This window comes from Macrobrachium nipponense, chromosome 40 (genome assembly GCF_015104395.2).
Source record: "Macrobrachium nipponense isolate FS-2020 chromosome 40, ASM1510439v2, whole genome shotgun sequence".
NCBI classification, from domain to species: domain Eukaryota; kingdom Metazoa; phylum Arthropoda; class Malacostraca; order Decapoda; family Palaemonidae; genus Macrobrachium; species Macrobrachium nipponense.
In genome coordinates this window covers 20,283,233-20,301,448 of record NC_061101.1, presented here as the reverse complement: position 1 = coordinate 20,301,448, position 18,216 = coordinate 20,283,233, and positions in this window count along the sequence as shown.

Here is an 18,216-nt window from a genome sequence, read left to right as displayed (position 1 = left end):
ACTAGGTAATGAAACTGAATACGTACTATAGGTCTTTATATTAAGTGATGGTAATAAGTGCAGTTACTACTGTGTTATCTCAAAGGAGATAAGTGAAAATTTGTAACAGAAAGGATGACAAGATAAATCTATACGGAGCTGAGCTACTCTTGAGATCTCTATAGCTCATCAGATATGTGGTCATGCAGTGGGACTAATTTGTGAAGATGTCTCTCATGCCTTCCTGAGCTTTCTCCTCCAGAAATCTCCATTCAGCACCAGTGTGATACAAAGGACATATCCAAACCATCCAACTTTTCTTCATTGTCACCTGATATCTGTATGGAACTTCCGTAATTTCCCTTATTCCATCATTTCTTTTTGTTCTACCATCTGACTCCAAATATTTTTCTCAAAGTGTGATTGGTAGATCAACAGAATCTTTTAAATTTAGTTTCATTCTTATATCACAAATCATGTCATTTTTGCCGTATAGATTATACTAAACACTTTAATAGCCTTGCTTTAGTATGCAGGTTCATTCTATTGGATTTTGACATTTTATTCCCATTGTTTGGTTTACTGTTGTTTAGTTTTACTACATTCCAACTCAATAGAACTTAGTGTTTGATATCAAAGTTCCAAAATATTCAAAAGACTCAAACTCAGTCCTTTCTCCTAGTGATACTTTGTCTCCCTGTTCAACTTCATTAGTTTTGTTTTTCTTCAATGCATTTTGAGTCTTATCTTTCAATATATATAATGCATTTCAGTAAGCATGCTTTGAAAATTTAGCAATTTTTATTGATTAAAACAGATTATCAGGTTCAGTTTTTTCTACTATAACTCCATTTTAAACCTTTTCTTCCATCATTATCCACTTTTTAATTATAAAGTACATGAAAAGTGTAAACAGCCTTGCATCACCTCAGTGGCATGGTCGGTATGGTGTTGGCGTGCCACCTTGGTGGCCACGAGTTCGATTCCCAGGCATTCCACTGAGGGTTGAGAGATGTGTATTTCTGGTAATAGAAGTTCACTCTCGACTTGGTTCGGAAGTCACATAAAGCTGTTGGTCCCATTGCTGAATAACCACTTGTTCCATGCAATGTAAAAGCACCATAAAACAAACAAACAAACATGCAATGTAAGAACATCATACAAACAAACAAAAACAAAAACAGCCTTGCTGCCCAATAGACGGCTGGTGCCATCAGTGCCCCTCATGTGGTGCACTTTAGGTACTACTTAAGGGTCTTTGCAATTTGTCCATAGCTGCAACCTCTTTCATTCCTTTTACTATCCTCCATTCGTATTCACTTTCTTGAATCTGACTTTCCATCCTCTTTAACAATTGTTTTCTAGTGCAACTGTGAGGTTTTTCTTCAGTTACACCTTTCAAACCTTCTTATATCAATTTCCCTTTCAGCTCTGAATGACCTCATAGGTCCAAGCAGTTGGCCTTTGGCTTAAATTCTATATTCTAACAGCCTAGCTGTTCATGGATAGCTTCACTTAGTTGTATATAATGAACAGGATACCATATTGACACAAGACATAATTGTGGTCATTGGCTACAGCTAATTGCTTTCAAAGGGTTGCTTTGAAGGCTGTACATTGGTCTCTTATGTCTTAAGACATTTTATATACAGAGAACTTTTATATTATTGGGAATGAACCTTACCCACTGTTAAAGTTATTTTATATCTTTGCACCATTAGGTGCAATTGGCATTCAAAATAAAAAAGAAATACTTGGCTAACTCGCTAAGACTGTCTCTGTAATCACCTGTTTCCTACCAGTTGGTGTTGGAATGTTTATGTTCTTGAATTCTTCATGTCGTGCCCTTATGCAGACGATATGAGTCGGCTTTTGTAATAATTTTAATGATTTCAGGCTGATTTTCTCCGGTACAGTAGTATTGTGCTTGTTTTCTATTTTTGCATTAAGATATCTACAACAAGCAGAGATAAAAGCATTGGGCTGTATAGGAATGAACTTGTGGAAATTGACTTTGTTCCTACACAAATACAAACCTTAGGTCTTTGTGTGGAATTAGTACTTCCAATGTGAGCTGTGAACAGCCGTTAACTTTCACCCAGTTGGTACGCATTCACTTTACTATCGACCGCCACCGAAGATAGACATATCACGTCTGCCAGACTGCTGTTTTACTACTACCTTTTTTGCCTGTAGTTTTTAACATATTGTGGATGCTCTTGTATATTTGTGTACACTTGTGTTTGCATGTAGTTGTGATTTGCTTTTGATATAACATTATGGAAACCCATGACTCATCTCAGCCTAAGGAGAGGAAGCCTTGTGTCATGAGACATTGCTTAGGCACTACCAAACTCTGCAACTGCTTCCTTTTCTCTCCTTGAAGATTTACCTGCATACGCTATGCACCGTATGCAGGAAGCACGTATGCAACCAGATAAGTCCTTGTTTTGAGTGTCGTGTTTGGCTGTCAGTTGCAGTTTGGCTGGAAGAGGGAGAGAGGAGAGTTTCCTTGACATTGTCGGCAGGTAACACGTTCCTGTGACACCGATGGTTCTCGCTGGCTCCCTCCTTCCCCCTGTCAAGCTGCCTCCCATGGTTGCCACTCCTAAGGGAACGGTCTCCCATTCTCCGTCTCTTTCTATTTCATTGGTAGAGAGTCGACATGTAGGGGCGACAGACAAGGATGATGACTCACTAGCACTGGTTGTTCTAGGGGGAGGAATCCCCCTCGGGGCAAAGGGAGAATGCCACCACTAACCTGTCTTTTTCCAGGTTTTGGGGAACCAGAGGGGCTTTGGGAGCTATGGCCCTCCCTAAGCCTTCCTGAGAAGTCTACTGTGAAGGCTTAATTAAGTACCTGAGTGCTTTGGTGCCTGCTCCAGTGATCGCTAGCTCTGTGACTGTTACCACAGCAATAGTCACGATGATGTATGCATCTAGGACCACCAACACCGGTCCCTGGAAGTCATCTTCCCTGGCCGGTAAAAAAACTTCACCACTGCACGGGACTCCTCAGACCCCCGTGTGCCAGGGTTCCAGAAAGTTGATGCCAACCCACAGGTATGCTCACCTGGGAAAGCTACGAGGAGGTCCCCCATCCAGTCTGCTTCGCCTGTAGAGGCTTCGGCCTCACAGAAGACTAGCACAACAACAGGACAGCCTGTCCATGTTCACGTGAACGGGATCGCTCTCTCCAGGACAGTCCCTGTCCACGTTCGTATGAATGGGATCACTCTCCCAGACATGCAAACGTCATCACCACGGCTTGACAACCGCCCAAAGCCTTCCTTGCTTCCCGGAGCTGCAGCCTGAGGCAGATCTGTGAAGGGTGAGGGTACCTCTCATCTGTCCATTCCACTTCCTATGGGTATACTGGGAGCTGTGAGCCAGACAGGTTGAGGGTCCGAGACTAGGAACGTTCACCTTCCCGCCCCAGCACTATCACAAAAGCTTACGCTCCAGGTAGTCCTTTGGACCCGACCAGCTGTATGCTTGAATGGATGAGAGGTTACGAGGGGGTTCTGATGAGGGTCTCTCCCCTGCAGAGAGTAGCCCAGGATGACAGTGAACTGGGAGGGCTCGAGTGTTCTTTTCCTCAGGACACGGACATCCCTGAGTTACAGGACCTACACCAAGATTGTTCAACTTATACTTCAGTACAATAATCTTGGGGAAGAGACCTTGGCTGCTACTGTGGATTTTCCTTCAGCCCTAAAAGCCTATTGGGGACCCCAGAAGGAACCCCAAGCATCGGTGTGTTTGCCTTGGTTGGATCTTATTGAAGGGCTTCTAGACCAAGTGAGCTCTCTTGTTTCTGAGCAGGAGAACTCACTCTGGACCAGCTGCTTGTTCAAGATACTTCCTCCTCCTCTCATCAAGAGATTCTTTGTACCCTCAGTTCCGTGCCGAGATCGCTGGTCACTGTCAGTGTCCAAGATTGTTTCCCCTTCCACTTCAGGGTTGGGGAACCCTGAAGAGGAAGCAACTTTCAAAAGACTGATGCTGTCTGGAGGCAGGGCCATCTCCTACCTAGCTCATCAGACAGCGAACATATGGGTTAACTTGGTGTTGAAGAGGAAGGACACAGTCCTGAATCAGATCAGCCAAGTTCGTTGGTACCAAGTCGGCTCTGGCCTTACAGAATGGACCGTTGCTGGGTTCCATTTCACTCTTCCCTGAAAAAGTGGATGCCGCTTTACAGAAAACAGCAACCATCTCATTCACCAAGCAGTAGCTAAGGCCTCTGGGTCTTCACGTGCCATTGCACCCCAACCTTTGTGTCAGGCTGGCACTTCCTATCTGGGTCCTAGGAAGTCCCAGACTTCTAAGGGCTCTCATAGAAATACCAAGCCTTCTTCTGCCCAGTCTAGAAGGGTGTACAGCAGTGCCCCTTTTAGCCCCCTTCCCAGTCTGGGAGAGGAGGCAAGGGTAAGAAGGGAGAAGGATACTAGGGGGGGGGGGGGTTGCATTCCTTCCCATATACTGCCATTGGTGGGGGCGTTGCCTGTTGAGCCATTGGGCAACATGGCAGTGACACAGAGCAGAAACATGGGTAGTGGATGACATTCAGGTAGGGTATCAACTTCCCTTCAAGTTCCTGCCATCCAGTCCATCTCCACACTTATGTTCCTGGCTCAGCGAAGGATCTCGCCCTTTGTGGGGAGGTGAAGGTGATGCTGAAGAAAGGCGCTGTAGAAGTCGTGACAGACTGGTATCTGTTCTACAGATGTCTTTTTCTTTCCTGAATCGATTCGTTCGCCACTGCTCACAGCCATCAGAGAGTTCAACTTCATGCTTTTGATGGATTTGAAGGATGTCTAACTGATCACACGAATGTTCATCCTGTTGTCGACTTGGGCCCATTCGCACTGGATACATCTTCAGAGGGATCACGATGATTGGCTGGTCTTGGTGAGTTCTCATTTGCAGTTGTTCCAGGACAGAGATTAACATCTACAATTTTGTGACAACCTAGGAGTAATGATAAATTTGTTCCGACACGGCATACAAACCTTCGGTCCTTTTACAATAGGAAGGTACTAGCGGCAGCTGGATAGGTCGTAAGCTTTCGAACAAGGGGTTCGGTAGTTAACTGCTTGTCCGACAGGCGCGCGCGACTGGGAGGTAAACAAATCACTTTTGCTTTCGGCCTGCTGGCGTGTAGACGTGTATCATCGCTCTCTGCCCGCTTCATCGTCGTTGCTTTCGCATGGTTGTGTTTTTCTTTTTCTATTTATCTAGTGAAACTGAATTGTAAGTACAATCATTTCATATTTATTTCCATTGAATTCAATTGTGAATTAAAGGATCTTGGTTTCTCCATGCCCTCCGATTACCCGAGTGCCGGGACTGAAGGGTGTAAGTGCGGGAATTCATTTTCCCAGAAATGATCCTCGTATTGTGTATGCTCGGTGCCGAGGGCGGGAGAGCGCTCGCTCCGAGCTTATATTTTGGTTGAAAATGTGTAGATGAAAATCGTAAGTGCCCTTTTCATTTATATTTTTTTGACCTGTATGCTCGTTGCCGAGCGAATGCGCTCGGCACGAAAACTTATTCTGTATGGAAGTGGAATCGCAAGTACAGTATTCTTTTTCATTTTCATATATTTATTTTGATTGTAGCAATACTCATTTTGGATCAGTTTCCGCTCTTACCCGGAAATTGATCCTTTCCCCTTTTTATTTGAATGAAGTGAAATCGCAAGTGCAGTTCTTTTTCATTTTCATATTTTATTGAGATTGCATTATTTACTTGGATCAATGTTTCCGCTATTTCCCGGGAATTGATCCTTCCCCTTTTTATTTTTGTATTGAAGTGAAATCGCAAGGGCAGTATTCTCTTTTTCATTTTTCCATATATATTTTGATTGCACCAATTCATTATGGATCAAGGTTTCCGTTCATAATCGGGAATGGATCCTTTTACCCTTGCGCTCGGTACCGAGGGCGCAAATGTGCTCGCTCCGAGCCCTTATCCATTGTGAAGTGAATCGTAATGCAAGATTCTTTTTCAGGTTATTCCTTTTATTATTGATTGCATCAATATTTATTTTGGTTCAAGTTCCGCTCAGTCAGGGAATTGATCCTCTTGCCCTTGCATTCGGTGCCGAGGGCACGATTGCTCTCGGGCTCTTATTATTATTGTTGGGTACATGGGTGCTGTGCGGGGGTGGGGAACGAGAATCCCTCCCCCCCCGCTAAGCTCCCACAGATGGCCCTTCCCCTTCATGGGGGAGGTTATCTGGGTCTTCTCCTCGCCTGATCCGTCGAGCGCGGGGGAGGGCGCTCGGTGCCCGATGTACAATTGTATTCAGGGTCTTCCGCTCGTTCGGTGTGGGGCTCACCCCCCCGCGCGAGGGGACTTCCCCCCCACTAATCACTACTACTGTTATTTCCGCAGGTGCTATTGCCACGAGGGTGGACCTTGGTGAGGTATGGGCGTCCTTCGATTTGCAGTGCGTGCCTAGTGTCCAGGGGCGGCTGTTCTATGTCTGGGCTTGCTGCGGTCACCCATGGAGTGGTGACCACGACAACGATATCGACTCCAGGTGACGACGTCCCTCCTCACCTGGTGTACTCGCCTCACGTGGTAACAGTCTTGCCTACAGCCGCTGTGAAGTGCCGTTTGCCGTACCGAGAGGGGGGCGTGCCGCCGCTCGTGGTTGCCGCGCTGCCGCGACCACACTTCCGCTGCCCTAGAGCTCGCCCCTGGACCTGCCGCCGGTACCAGGATGTTGCTGGCTGCTGCTCCACCTCCTGTGTTTCCGGTGCTGCCTGCCGTACCTGCCGATTCTGTACTGACTGTCCATGCAGTTGCTGCGCTGGCTGTCCCTGCCGTTGCTGCGCTGGCTGTCCCTGCCGATGCTGTGCTGGCTGTGCCTGCTGTTCCTGAGATGCCCATACCTGCTGACATCGTCCCTGTTCGTGGTGGTACTACCCCAGACTTTGGTCTGTCTGTACAGGTGCGTCCGGGCCCTGTGGCTTCGGCTACAGCAGCCCCGGCTCCGCCCTGGATGGCAGATCTTACATCTGTCCTGAGGAAGCTGACGAAGAAGAGGAGGAAGGTGTCGTCGTCGTCGTCTTCATCTTCTTCATCGTCGTCGCTGCCGCCTCTTCCCCTTCGACTTCTAAGGCTTCACAGCCGAGGAAGAAGAAGGTTGCCTCCTCCCTCCTAAGAAGTCTCCCTCGGGAGCTTCTCGGGACCCGTCTCACCTCGGTGGGACGGGAGGGTTCCTTCCGCTGGTCCTCCTGCTCCTTCGGGAGCGGGGCCCGTCTCTTCTTCCGCAAGGAAGAAGACTACGGGGACCAGAGGGGTACCGGCTAACACCGGTACTTCCTCGCCTGGTGTCAGTGGTTCTGCCACTGCATCAGGGTCCGTCTCGGCCTCTCGTTCGCGGGAGGTACCGAGTGTACGGTCGCCTACCAGCGACCGTGCAGCCAGGAACCAGACCTCTGAGCCCGCTCAGCGTCAGGTTCACGGCACGGAGCGGAAGACTGGTGACAGCCGCTCACGCGACTCTCACCAGACCAGCTCTCGCTCTCGCGGCAACCAGCTGGCTACCCGGGATGACGTGACGGTCCACGACCGGCCATGGGCTGAGGCTGGGAAGAGGTCCCCCCGTTCGCCGGTGCCAGCCACGGCTGGAACCAGCGACGTGACGTGCCGTGAGGACAAGCACCGGTCTCACTGTGACAGTGGAGCCTGCAGGTCGCCTGACTGTCGCTCTCACAGAGAGCGATCGGGTACGGCAACCAGCACCAGCTCTTCTGACACTCGAGATCGGGGCCGCTGTGCTCAGTCCAGCCGTTCTCCACAGTGAGACGGTTCGACCAGGCCTGCAGCTCGATCGCTACCGCGAGTTGACAATCGCCTGCAGCCCTCCAAGCCTGCTGGTTCTGCCAGCGAGCGAGGAGGGAGCGTCAGGTCTGCCTCTCCCGTACCTTCAACCTCCTCGGGTTACACCGGGAGGAGAGAGGTATTGAGGAGTGATCGTGAGGGGTGCGCCCCTCATGATCCCACCACGACGCCCTACGTGCCAGGCACGGTTCTTGGACCGGCCAGGACGTATGCGCAAGTGGATGGAGAAGACCGAGAGGGCTGTCGCTGTTCCCCCTTCTTAGGAGGAAGGTTCTCGGAATATGCTCTTGTTCGAAGGGCTTAACGGCCCTACTCTGCAAGATGCTGTGACTTCCGAGATCCAGAGGAACTTTGCCGAGGTTATGGCGCTGATTCGTCAGCACAACGACCTCGGGGAAGGATTGCCGCTCCCACCAGCAGAGCCACGTCTCGGCTCGAGTCGTTTTGGGGCCCGAGAGGGAAACCCACTACTGCGACAGAGGCGTTTCTACGTGTCTTCGGACACCGTATTTGAATACCCCTTCGGTCCTCCTGAGAGGTTTCGACCTCGACGAGGACTGGAATGAGTCGGAGGACGGTATCGGCTCTCTCCTGTCAGGTGTCGATCAGCCCCACCCAGACGACGTTCACAGTGGCGGCAGACCCTTACTTACAGTATGAGTTCGTAACCCTCCTCGGGGAAAACGTTTTCTCCTGACGATACGTTTTCCCAGGCTCTGAGAGGCCATCGCCGTAAGGCGATGGCTGCTCCTTTTCTTCTCCAACTGCTAGTTCCGCTGGGAAGGCGAGCCAGTATCCAATTCCTCCCCCATTCCCTCTCTCCTTACGGCTACGAGGGAAAGGGGAGGGATCCTACAGAGATTTCTCTGTAAGATCCCACGTTAGGGGCTGCGCTACCGGGGGGGACCTTCGGGTCCTACCTGACGTAAGCCCCGGTCGTTGAGGAGGGATCCTGCCCCTTTCTCGATTTCTATGGGAATCGAGAGGACCACCAGCCGATATCGTTTGACGAACTTCGGTGGGGGTTTCGCAGAGTGCTTAGAATTCTACGGAATTTCTAGCGCACTCAGAGTGTTCAAGTTTTTTACGATCTCCAAACACTTAGGCGGGGATTCTCGCTCACTTTGGACCAAGGTCCAAAGTGAGCGAGAATCCCCGATAATTGTTACACGATATCGGGAACCTCGCTTATGCTCGAATTCCTGTAATTTCTAGCATTTGGAAGAAGACTGCTGCTGAAAGAAGAGTATCTCACAGTAGGCGATTAACCTGGAATAGAGAAGAACGGACGGGAACTTCCAGTTTGGCTTGAACTATCGTCTTCGGTATTCTGTTCACCATTGAAGCTTTCCTTTGGGAAAGACTTCTCCTTCACTCTCTTGACTAGAGAACGAAGGCGGTCGATCTCCAATCCTTATTCTCATTCCTCGAGGGGAAAAGAATTTAGGATGGAGGTCGTTGTGCAGAACCTACAAATTACTTACGATATATAACCTCTCGAAACATGATTCTTTTAACAGTTGAATTGTCCGGGGGGTAGGCGCATACCGTAGTTAACTCTACGGTTTGTGACCGAGACGAATTGTATCTTAATTGAACTGCAACTCGGGGTTGCCTGCAACCTCCCAGCAGTTATCAGTTTCGATTTTAGATACTTGGTATTGTCATGACAACACCAAATCAGCTTTTGTACTTTATTTCCGAAATCCGTTTCGTTTAAATATAATTGCTCGAGCGTATTCTTTATGCTCAATGGTTCTAGCCGAACGCATTCCTTCGTGGAATAATGGATTACCTGGCAACTCAGGATGACGAGTCACCGAGAGCTACTGCGTATTGAACTGCCTGATAGCAGCTCAGTATCAGCTAGGTCTCGGAGATGCACGGTCGGTTACGTCTCTCTCTCCCCTGGTTTGATTGACTACCGAACCGTATCTCTGCCCAACAATCATGGACTTAGGTCTCTGATTAACGGGGATTCTCGCAATAATGAAGGACCATCTACTGCTGTGACGCTTGATTTCATCGCCTTCGACATTGCGAGAATTTTCAACAGAGATATCTCTTGGACTCTTTCATCTTTCTGTTTACCGCACGGTAACAGAAGTCTGTACTAGTCTCCCGCTGCATCGCACCGCGATAATGCGAATGATTTTTGCAGACATCTGAGTTTGTCTTCAAAATATCTCGTATTCGTAGGTGTGCAATTATTCATTGTTCGCCCCGAATTAACAGATGTGTCAGAAGACATCGCCTACTCTCCGACCTGACAGCTCTACTTCCAAATGTTCAGCCCATTAGAAGCAGTTCTTCAGGCAGTATTTCCCTGTGTCTTCATTACTGAAAAGCGCTCCGCTTTTATTGCAACTACGATCCTCACCGGACAGCAATGAATAGCGGTTAGCGTTCTCAGTGTTGGTAGCACAGGTTCAGAATCTTGAGAATCCTTCTCTCGGTTCAGCTGTGAAGACGTAGGTTGCATTTCCTGTACACCTTCGTCTTCAACGACACATAGTGTTGTTTCTCCTTAGCTGAGAATCAACTATACTATGAGATATCTTGCCATCAGGGACCTCGGTCTCTAGAAGGCAATTGACTTTCGCCTGTTGGGCACATGCCTTAAGAGAATCATCACCTCGCCTTCTGGCATCGGTGACGAACAATTATTTGTTTAGTCTCTTGGCATAACCCTTTTAAGGCGAAGGTCACGTGACTTGCTCGGGTGCTTGGACAACTTGCCTCCTACCAAACGCAGTCAGTCGGCAGCTGTCAGAGCGCCCAAGTCTGTTACGAACTTCGCTGTGGACTTAGTTCGGTTGTTCCATAACAGTCTTTTCTTCGTCCTAACGGCTTGTCACAGTACCCATACCATCGACACCCACCATTGAGTGTCGGTGTCCTATCCACTACCGAGAAGAAGAACTTCACTGCTTGGGGATAGGAGAATGTGAGACACTTCGCTGCAGACGGATAGATCAGTATGGGTACAGGACATCACCGAAGTCGAGAAGAGGGATAGGTCATACGACCATTCCCTTCTTTTCCTCTGAGGTAATTGCATGACTTTTCCTGCGAAGTCAAGCATCCAGGGGATGGGGATTCGTGACGCTCGATTTCGTACCGACTTTGTAGCAAAGACTCGGAACCCTTCGGTTCCTGACGATCGGTTAGAGTCCTTCACAATCCCCTCCCTAATGGACTTCACCGCCTTCGATGCGAAGGAGATGCTGCTTTGTCCTGTGAAAGCGCGACCGCGCTTTCTGAAGAAACTCGACATCCCAGGCTGAGTGTTGAAGACTCTTCGTCAGCACCAAGATGACCTAGAAGTACACTCCCTCGAGTTACACAAGAACTTCTCCGTGGCGCAGGTACTGAAGGCAGGGGTCTGGTACAACCAGACCACTGGCACCTCCTTCTACCTTTTGGATATTGCCCACAGGTCCTTGGATCGTTTTCCTTGGGACCCGTGTGGCTGCTCAACACGTTGTGTAGCTAACCCAGACCCTAGCAGGCTGAACAGCATCGAGTCCTGGTGTGACTGTAAGAATAGATAAGTGAATGAGAGAGTGACTGGCTTCTCTTCCTATCTTTTTCTCCTCCTCTACCTGTGGGTAGAGGGATACGGTCATCACCTTGCTGGATAAGGACGAGATGCCGGTGAGCTACTCGACAGAGCCCCATCCTATCCCTTTCACTAGGGATGGGAGCAAATATCCACTACTTCCTCCTACAAGGGGGGGGGGGGGTGGGGGTTGGGGGGGGGGGGGGGGGGGGGAAGTGGATGCCAACAAGAGACAAACCATAACTTTATGTTGCCTCTTGCAAATAGGAACTTGTTCTTGTTTGCTGGTACGAAGAGATACGCTTGCCTCTCTCTTAGTACTTGGTCCAGAGGTCTGACCATTGATCCTGCGGTGCACACCCCGATCAATCGGACAGAGGCTTGGATCCCTCCCTCGCTTTTACGACCAGGGAGGCATTCCAAGGTTGGGCGAACACCAGTCTGTTCACAAAAGACTCAGATTCCTCCCACCAAGAAGTGAGTCTTCCTATTGTAAAAGGACCGAAGGTTTGTATGCCGTGTCGGAACAAATGACAATTTGTCCAAAATTGCATTTTTCCTAACTATACAAACCTGAGGTCCTTTTACACATAGTCCCACCTCATGCCACCCCTCACTCTGCAGTTTTTGCTTGGGCCAAAAGCAAAAGTGATTTGTTTACCTCCCAGTAGCGCGCGCGCGCCTGTCGGACAAGCAGTTAACTACCGAACCCCTTGTTCGAAAGCTTACGACCTATCCAGCTGCCGCTAGTACCTTCCTATTATAAAAGGACCTCAGGTTTGTATAGTTAGGAAAAATGCAATTTTGGACAAATTGTCATTTTGAGAAGTCTGAACTCATACCCAAGCAGAGGATAAAGTATCTAAGCATACTGATAGATACTGCAGCAGTGAGAGTCTTTCCCCCAGACTCGTGTATCAGACTCATGGGTGGCTTGACTTTCATTGTCTTCAGTGGAGTATGAAGGACTTCTGGCCTCTGCAAGGAATTCCCTGTACCTTCCCATTCCTCTCTCGGAGGAAATGAGACAGTACTTAGCCTAGTGGCAAAACAACAGGAACCTCGTAATAGGAGTGCTTCTACACAGTACCCCTCCTGAGGTGCTTTGTTTTCAGATGCATCAACTAAGGGATGGGTTTTACACCTGGAAGAGTCGTTGATTTCAGGAGTGTGGCACAAGAACGACAATATCCTAGAACTCAAGGCAGCTTTCTTAGCTCTCCAAAAGTTTCAGGATCAAGTGATGGTTCACTGTGTGGTGTTGATGAACAACACCACAGCAGTGGCACACATCAACAAGTAAGGGGGACTTATGTCCTTCCAACTCCACTTGTTAGCATTGCAGGTGCACAAGTGGGCAGTAGCACACTTGGTAAATCTGTCAGTCAGATACGTTTCAGGCAAGAGGAATGCAGTGGCAAACAAGCTCAGTTGCCAGGGCCAGGTGATAGGGACCATCCAGACATTACGGAGAGATTGTTTGTCCTTTGGGGCTGACCAGTGATAGACCTGTTTGCAACCTGACACAACAGGAAGCTGCCAATATTCTGCTCGGTCGTCCCGGACCCATGGGCAGCAGCAGAAGATGCCTTTCAACACCCATGGGACAATCTCAAGTCTTAGGCCTTCCCCATGTTCTGTCTGATTCATGGGGTGATCAACAGGGTAGTGATCACCCCGAATCTCAGAATGACCCTGGTGGCTTCCAAGTCGCCACGTGCCATATGGTATCCAGACCTGCTAGCTCTACTTCCTGAGGCACCAAGAGAGAGTTCCCCCTGGGCACAATCTCCTATGGGGTCACTATTACTTAACAGCTGGAGACTACGTATCCAGCATCTAATGCAAGTGAGAGGCTTTTCTTTCTGCACAATGACAGATTTCTGGACACCTTCGAAAAGCTTTGTGACAAGAGGAAATGGTCACATCAGTCTTTCTTCCTAACCCCCCCCCCCCCCCCCCCCCCCCCCCCCCAGATGCTGACCCTTTGGCGTGGGTAGGGGGCTTCGGAACCAGCAGCTGGGCCGTGATGCCTGGTGGGGTTGCTTTCTCACTGTTCCTTGGGGCCCAGCTGCTGATCCAACTAAATTAGTCAGAACTTTTCCTTCTTTCTGCAATTTTTTCATTTTTACTACATCCTTCTCCTTCATGTAATATTTTTTTTTTTTACTAGAATTTAGAATTAATTGTGTGGAATTTTCCACCTTTGCTTAAATTTACTGGACCTGGTAAACAGAAAAGATATCATAGCTGGTACTGGGTTTTATATCTGAAGCTAAATAGTGGGAACCGTGGCAGGACCATCAACTGCCCGATTATATTTGGACCTGTGTGATATCAGGCGGAACTATTTTGCAGGGCTGGACCACGGATTCCAGGGGGTTCTAGTTTTACGGATAGGACTCTCGGCATTCTGTCCGGTTTGCCCATAATGTGATTAGGGTGGGGATGATTGTATTCTGGTAATACTCTCAGTCCTATCAAGCGGGTTTGGCTTACACTTGGGCCACTCTAATCATGTTGTGCCATTCCCTATGTGGTAGGGTAGGGACGTGGACATTTGGGAGTCGGTTCTCACTTGTGCCATTAGTGGAAGAATAAAATCAATGAAAGGCTGATGATATCTTTTAAGGTTTCCAGGTTTATTTATTTTTTTTTAACTTAAATCTTTATGGAATTAAAAACTGAAGATTCAAGTACCCCTGGACCCTTTGATGACGGTGAATTGGCACAGTTAATGACTGCTGGAACCTCCCCTGACAACCTTCCTCTGGAAAACAAAAAAACCTTCCAGAGTAATTACACTGAAACCCTATGCTCCAGTATGGAGTAAAGGGAAATGGTTTCTCAAATAGTCTAATTTTTTTTTTTTTTTTTTTTCCCTCAGGATTGATCCCTGAGAACCAGCCCGAGAAGTCTACACTTGAGACTCAGAGGTCTGGAAAAACTAACCCCTATTAATAATAATAGTATCTGAAATAGGACCCGGAATGTTTGAAAACTCGTATGATAAATATTTTACTTTTAATTCAGAAGACTGATTGTGACATTTTTAATGTATATAAAGATATCGTGAAGTGTTGTGGCCGAGAGCCTAAGATTTCTTCTGAGGGGCGAGGAAAGCTGACAGTGGAATCTGCCTCGGTATAAGAAAGTGACAAGCTAAAATCATTATCTCACCTAGGAGGAATTAAAGTGGTGTGTGCAGTGCATGCTTTTTGGAATTACTCCAAGGGCATGATATATGCACCCCAGCTTGTGACGTACTCTGAGGAAAGGCTCGTAGAGGAATTAAGGGATCAAGGTGTAATAAGAATTGAAAGAATGAAGAAGATAAATGGAGTGCTAGTCCCACTTCCCAATTTAATTGTTACATTCAATTCCACCCGATTGCCTAGTATAGTGGAAGCAGCCTGGTTACGTTTCAAGGGTAAACAATATATCCCAAGACCGAGATGTTTTTATTGTCAAGAATTCGGACATATGTTGGGGTCCTGTAGACAGAAACTACAAGGCAAGCCTGCTACTTGTGTTAAATGCAGTGAACCAGAGCATGGCATATGTAATAAGGAGGCCAGATGTATGCATTGTGGAGACAATCATCCATCATCACTTAATTGCGATGTATACATCATGGAAAAAGATATTCAGACATTAAGGGTGACCGAGTGTATCATATTTGGAGAGGCAAAAGAGTGTTGAGTCAGTACATTAGACCAGGAATATCCTTTTCCAGTGTTAATGCCACTGGAATATCAATGTCACCAAAACTAATGTTAATAAAAAGAAATATCAATGTCACCAAAACTAATGTTAATAAAAAACCAGTTACGACCTGTACTCGTGCCTCTTTGGAGGCGGCGCCAGTGATTGCTGGCGCTCATGCCTCTTCGGAGGCTTCGCCAGTGACTCCTGGCACTCCTGCCTCTTCGGAGGCCGCGCCAGTGATTCCTGGTGCCCCTGCCTCTTCGGAATATGAAATATATTAAGGCAAAATGCTTGAAAGCAATGAATTTGCTGAAAGTCGTTTCTCACATTTAATGGGGTGCAGACCGAACCCAGGTGTTGAGATTATATAAAGCCTTGGTCTTTTCAAAATTATGTTACGGGTGTGAGGTGTACACTTCTGCGAAGCCAAATAGCCTTAAAATGCTCAACTCAATTCATCATGGAGGAATACGGTTGTGTACTGGAGCATTTAAATCATCTCCCACCGAGAGCATGCTTGTAGATGCTGATGAGGTGCCACTGGATCTTCATTATAAGCGTCTGCTGGTTCGGAGCTGGTATAGATTCCAGAGGCTACCCAAAGTCTTTAACCAGCATTTAAATGAGAAATGAAAGGCATTGGCAGTTTTATGAGTCACCCCAAGCAACCTCATCCATTCGCTTTTAGAGTAAACTCTATTCTCCATGAATTAAATATGCCAAGAATCGAGATTTTACCAGCAAAATACTCAGTTAGTCCCCCCCTGGAACTTTCCAGAGGTAAAATTTTGTAGATATTTTAATTTTAGCAAGACAGAATTGTCAAGTGAGGCCATGCGGTCAATATTTTTAGAACACTTTTTGCAACATGATAACTCCACTGCAGTTTTCACGGATGGCTCAAAGTCAGATGCTGGCGTTGGCTTTGGTGTAGCCTTCCCTGATGTAGAGAGAAGAGGCAGGCTATCATTAGTTGCATCGATTTTTACAGCAGAATTATATGGAATTTTAAAGGCTTTAAAGGAAGTTTTAATTCGGAATGAAAGTAATTTTATTATATATTGTGACTCAAGAAGTGTTCTTTGGTCGCTGGAATCTTTTAACCCTTTAAACCCTCTAATTTTAGATATATTGGAATGGCTGCTTATACCTAAAAGAAGAGGGAAAGAAACAAAGTTCTGTTGGGTGCCTTCTCATGTTGGGGTGGCTGGGAATAAGAAAGCTGACCAACTTGCAACTTGCAGTCTGTGGTCAGCTCCCCAGAACCCACAAGATGCCTACTACCATATCGGGATTTGTATCCTCTAGTGGGTCAGAGAATTAAAAAATGTTGGCACTCCCAGTGGGAGGATATATTAAATAATAAAAAAAATGCGTAGTATCACGCCATCAGTGTTTCCTTGGTCACATCCGTATATGCCAAGGAGACAAGAAACGATGTTTTGGAGATTGAGGATTGGACATACCAAGACTCACTCATGGGTTCTTGATGTCTCGTGAAACTCCTCCGTTTTGCGAGAACTGTACTGTGCCCTTGACTGCGAGACATTTGCTGGTTGAATGTCCTGGACTTGGGAATCTGAGACACAGGTTCCTGGCTTGGGGTCGTGACAGATTAGGTAATTTTATCCTAGCTACAACTCTTGGAAAGGATTGTAATATAGAGGTTATATATTTTTATGAGGGAGGCGGGCCTCCTTAACCAAATTTAAATTATACAGAGATTGTCTATGTAAGAACTTAGATATATATGAGCAAAAATTTTATATAGTATATTTATAGATATTTTTATATGAAATTTATAAAAAATTTAATTTTGTATATTTAATTTATTTCGGTGTCAATTACCCAGATGTTGTCACGCCAGATATAATACACAATCAATCAATCTTCCAACCCAGGATAAGACATAAGAAGGGTGGCTACATATGGGCAGTTAATATTAAGACCTCAATTTTGTTAGCTTTAAAAAAAAACAATTTAATTAACAATATGATATTGTTATTTTACAATAAAGTTTGTACATACTTACCTGGCAGACTATACTTAGCTTACGTCTCTGACGTCACGACAGAATTCAAAACTCGCGGCTAACGCGACAGGTAGGTCAGGTGATCTACCTTACCCGCCGCTGGGAAGCGGGTGTAAGAACCAACATACCTTTCTTGCCAGATTTTTTTCTCTCTTATACCTGTCTCCTGAGGGGAGGCTGGGCGGGCCATCAATCGTATATGTCTGCCAGGTAAGTATGTACAAAACATTTATTGTAAAATAACAATATCATTTTTGTACATGAACTTTCCTGTCAGCATATACTTAGCTGATTGACACCCTTGGTGGAGGGGGGTACAAGACAGAAAAAATAACAAAGAAAAGGTAAACAACACCTGTTGTAGGATAAAAATAACCTTGGTTCTTACCTGTTTAGGCTGAAGACTTCATAGATACTGTCTATTAGTCTGCATAGCCATAAAGAGATACAGCGAGGGCGGGGTGACCTACAGCTGAAAAGACTCTTTGGGTCTACTAACGGACTTGATATCCGCTTACTTAGTAGAATCCAAGTCGGATCATGTCAATGGGGGTTCGCCCTCTTCTATGACAGAACCTGTCCACTACCAACGCAGGGAGCTTCAAACCAAATCCGATCACCTAACCAAACTAAAGTTATTAGTATTACGAAACGAAAAAAGATGCCTACCTGCATCATTTTTCATACAACCATATGAACTCCATTAACAAAAAAAAACAAGGGAAAAAACTACTAAGGATATGTTCCAGCTCCCTGCCCCAGCACCGAATCCGCCGATACGTACGGGCCTAACGCGAAGCCCTCGTCATACGTAATACTGACGTCTTTTAGGTAGTGGTTGGCGAATACTGAATTACATCTCAGAATGTAGTTTTCATCAGATTCTGAAGAGACATATTCTTCTTAAAGGCCAAGGAAGTGGCAAATTGCTCTCACTTCATGAGCCTTGACTTTTAGGAGCTTGAAATGTTCTTCATTACAAGATCTATGTGCTTCTTTCACAACACTTCTAATGAAGAAAGACAGCGCATTTTTCGACAATGGTCTGCTGGGGTCCTTTACAGAGCACCATAGT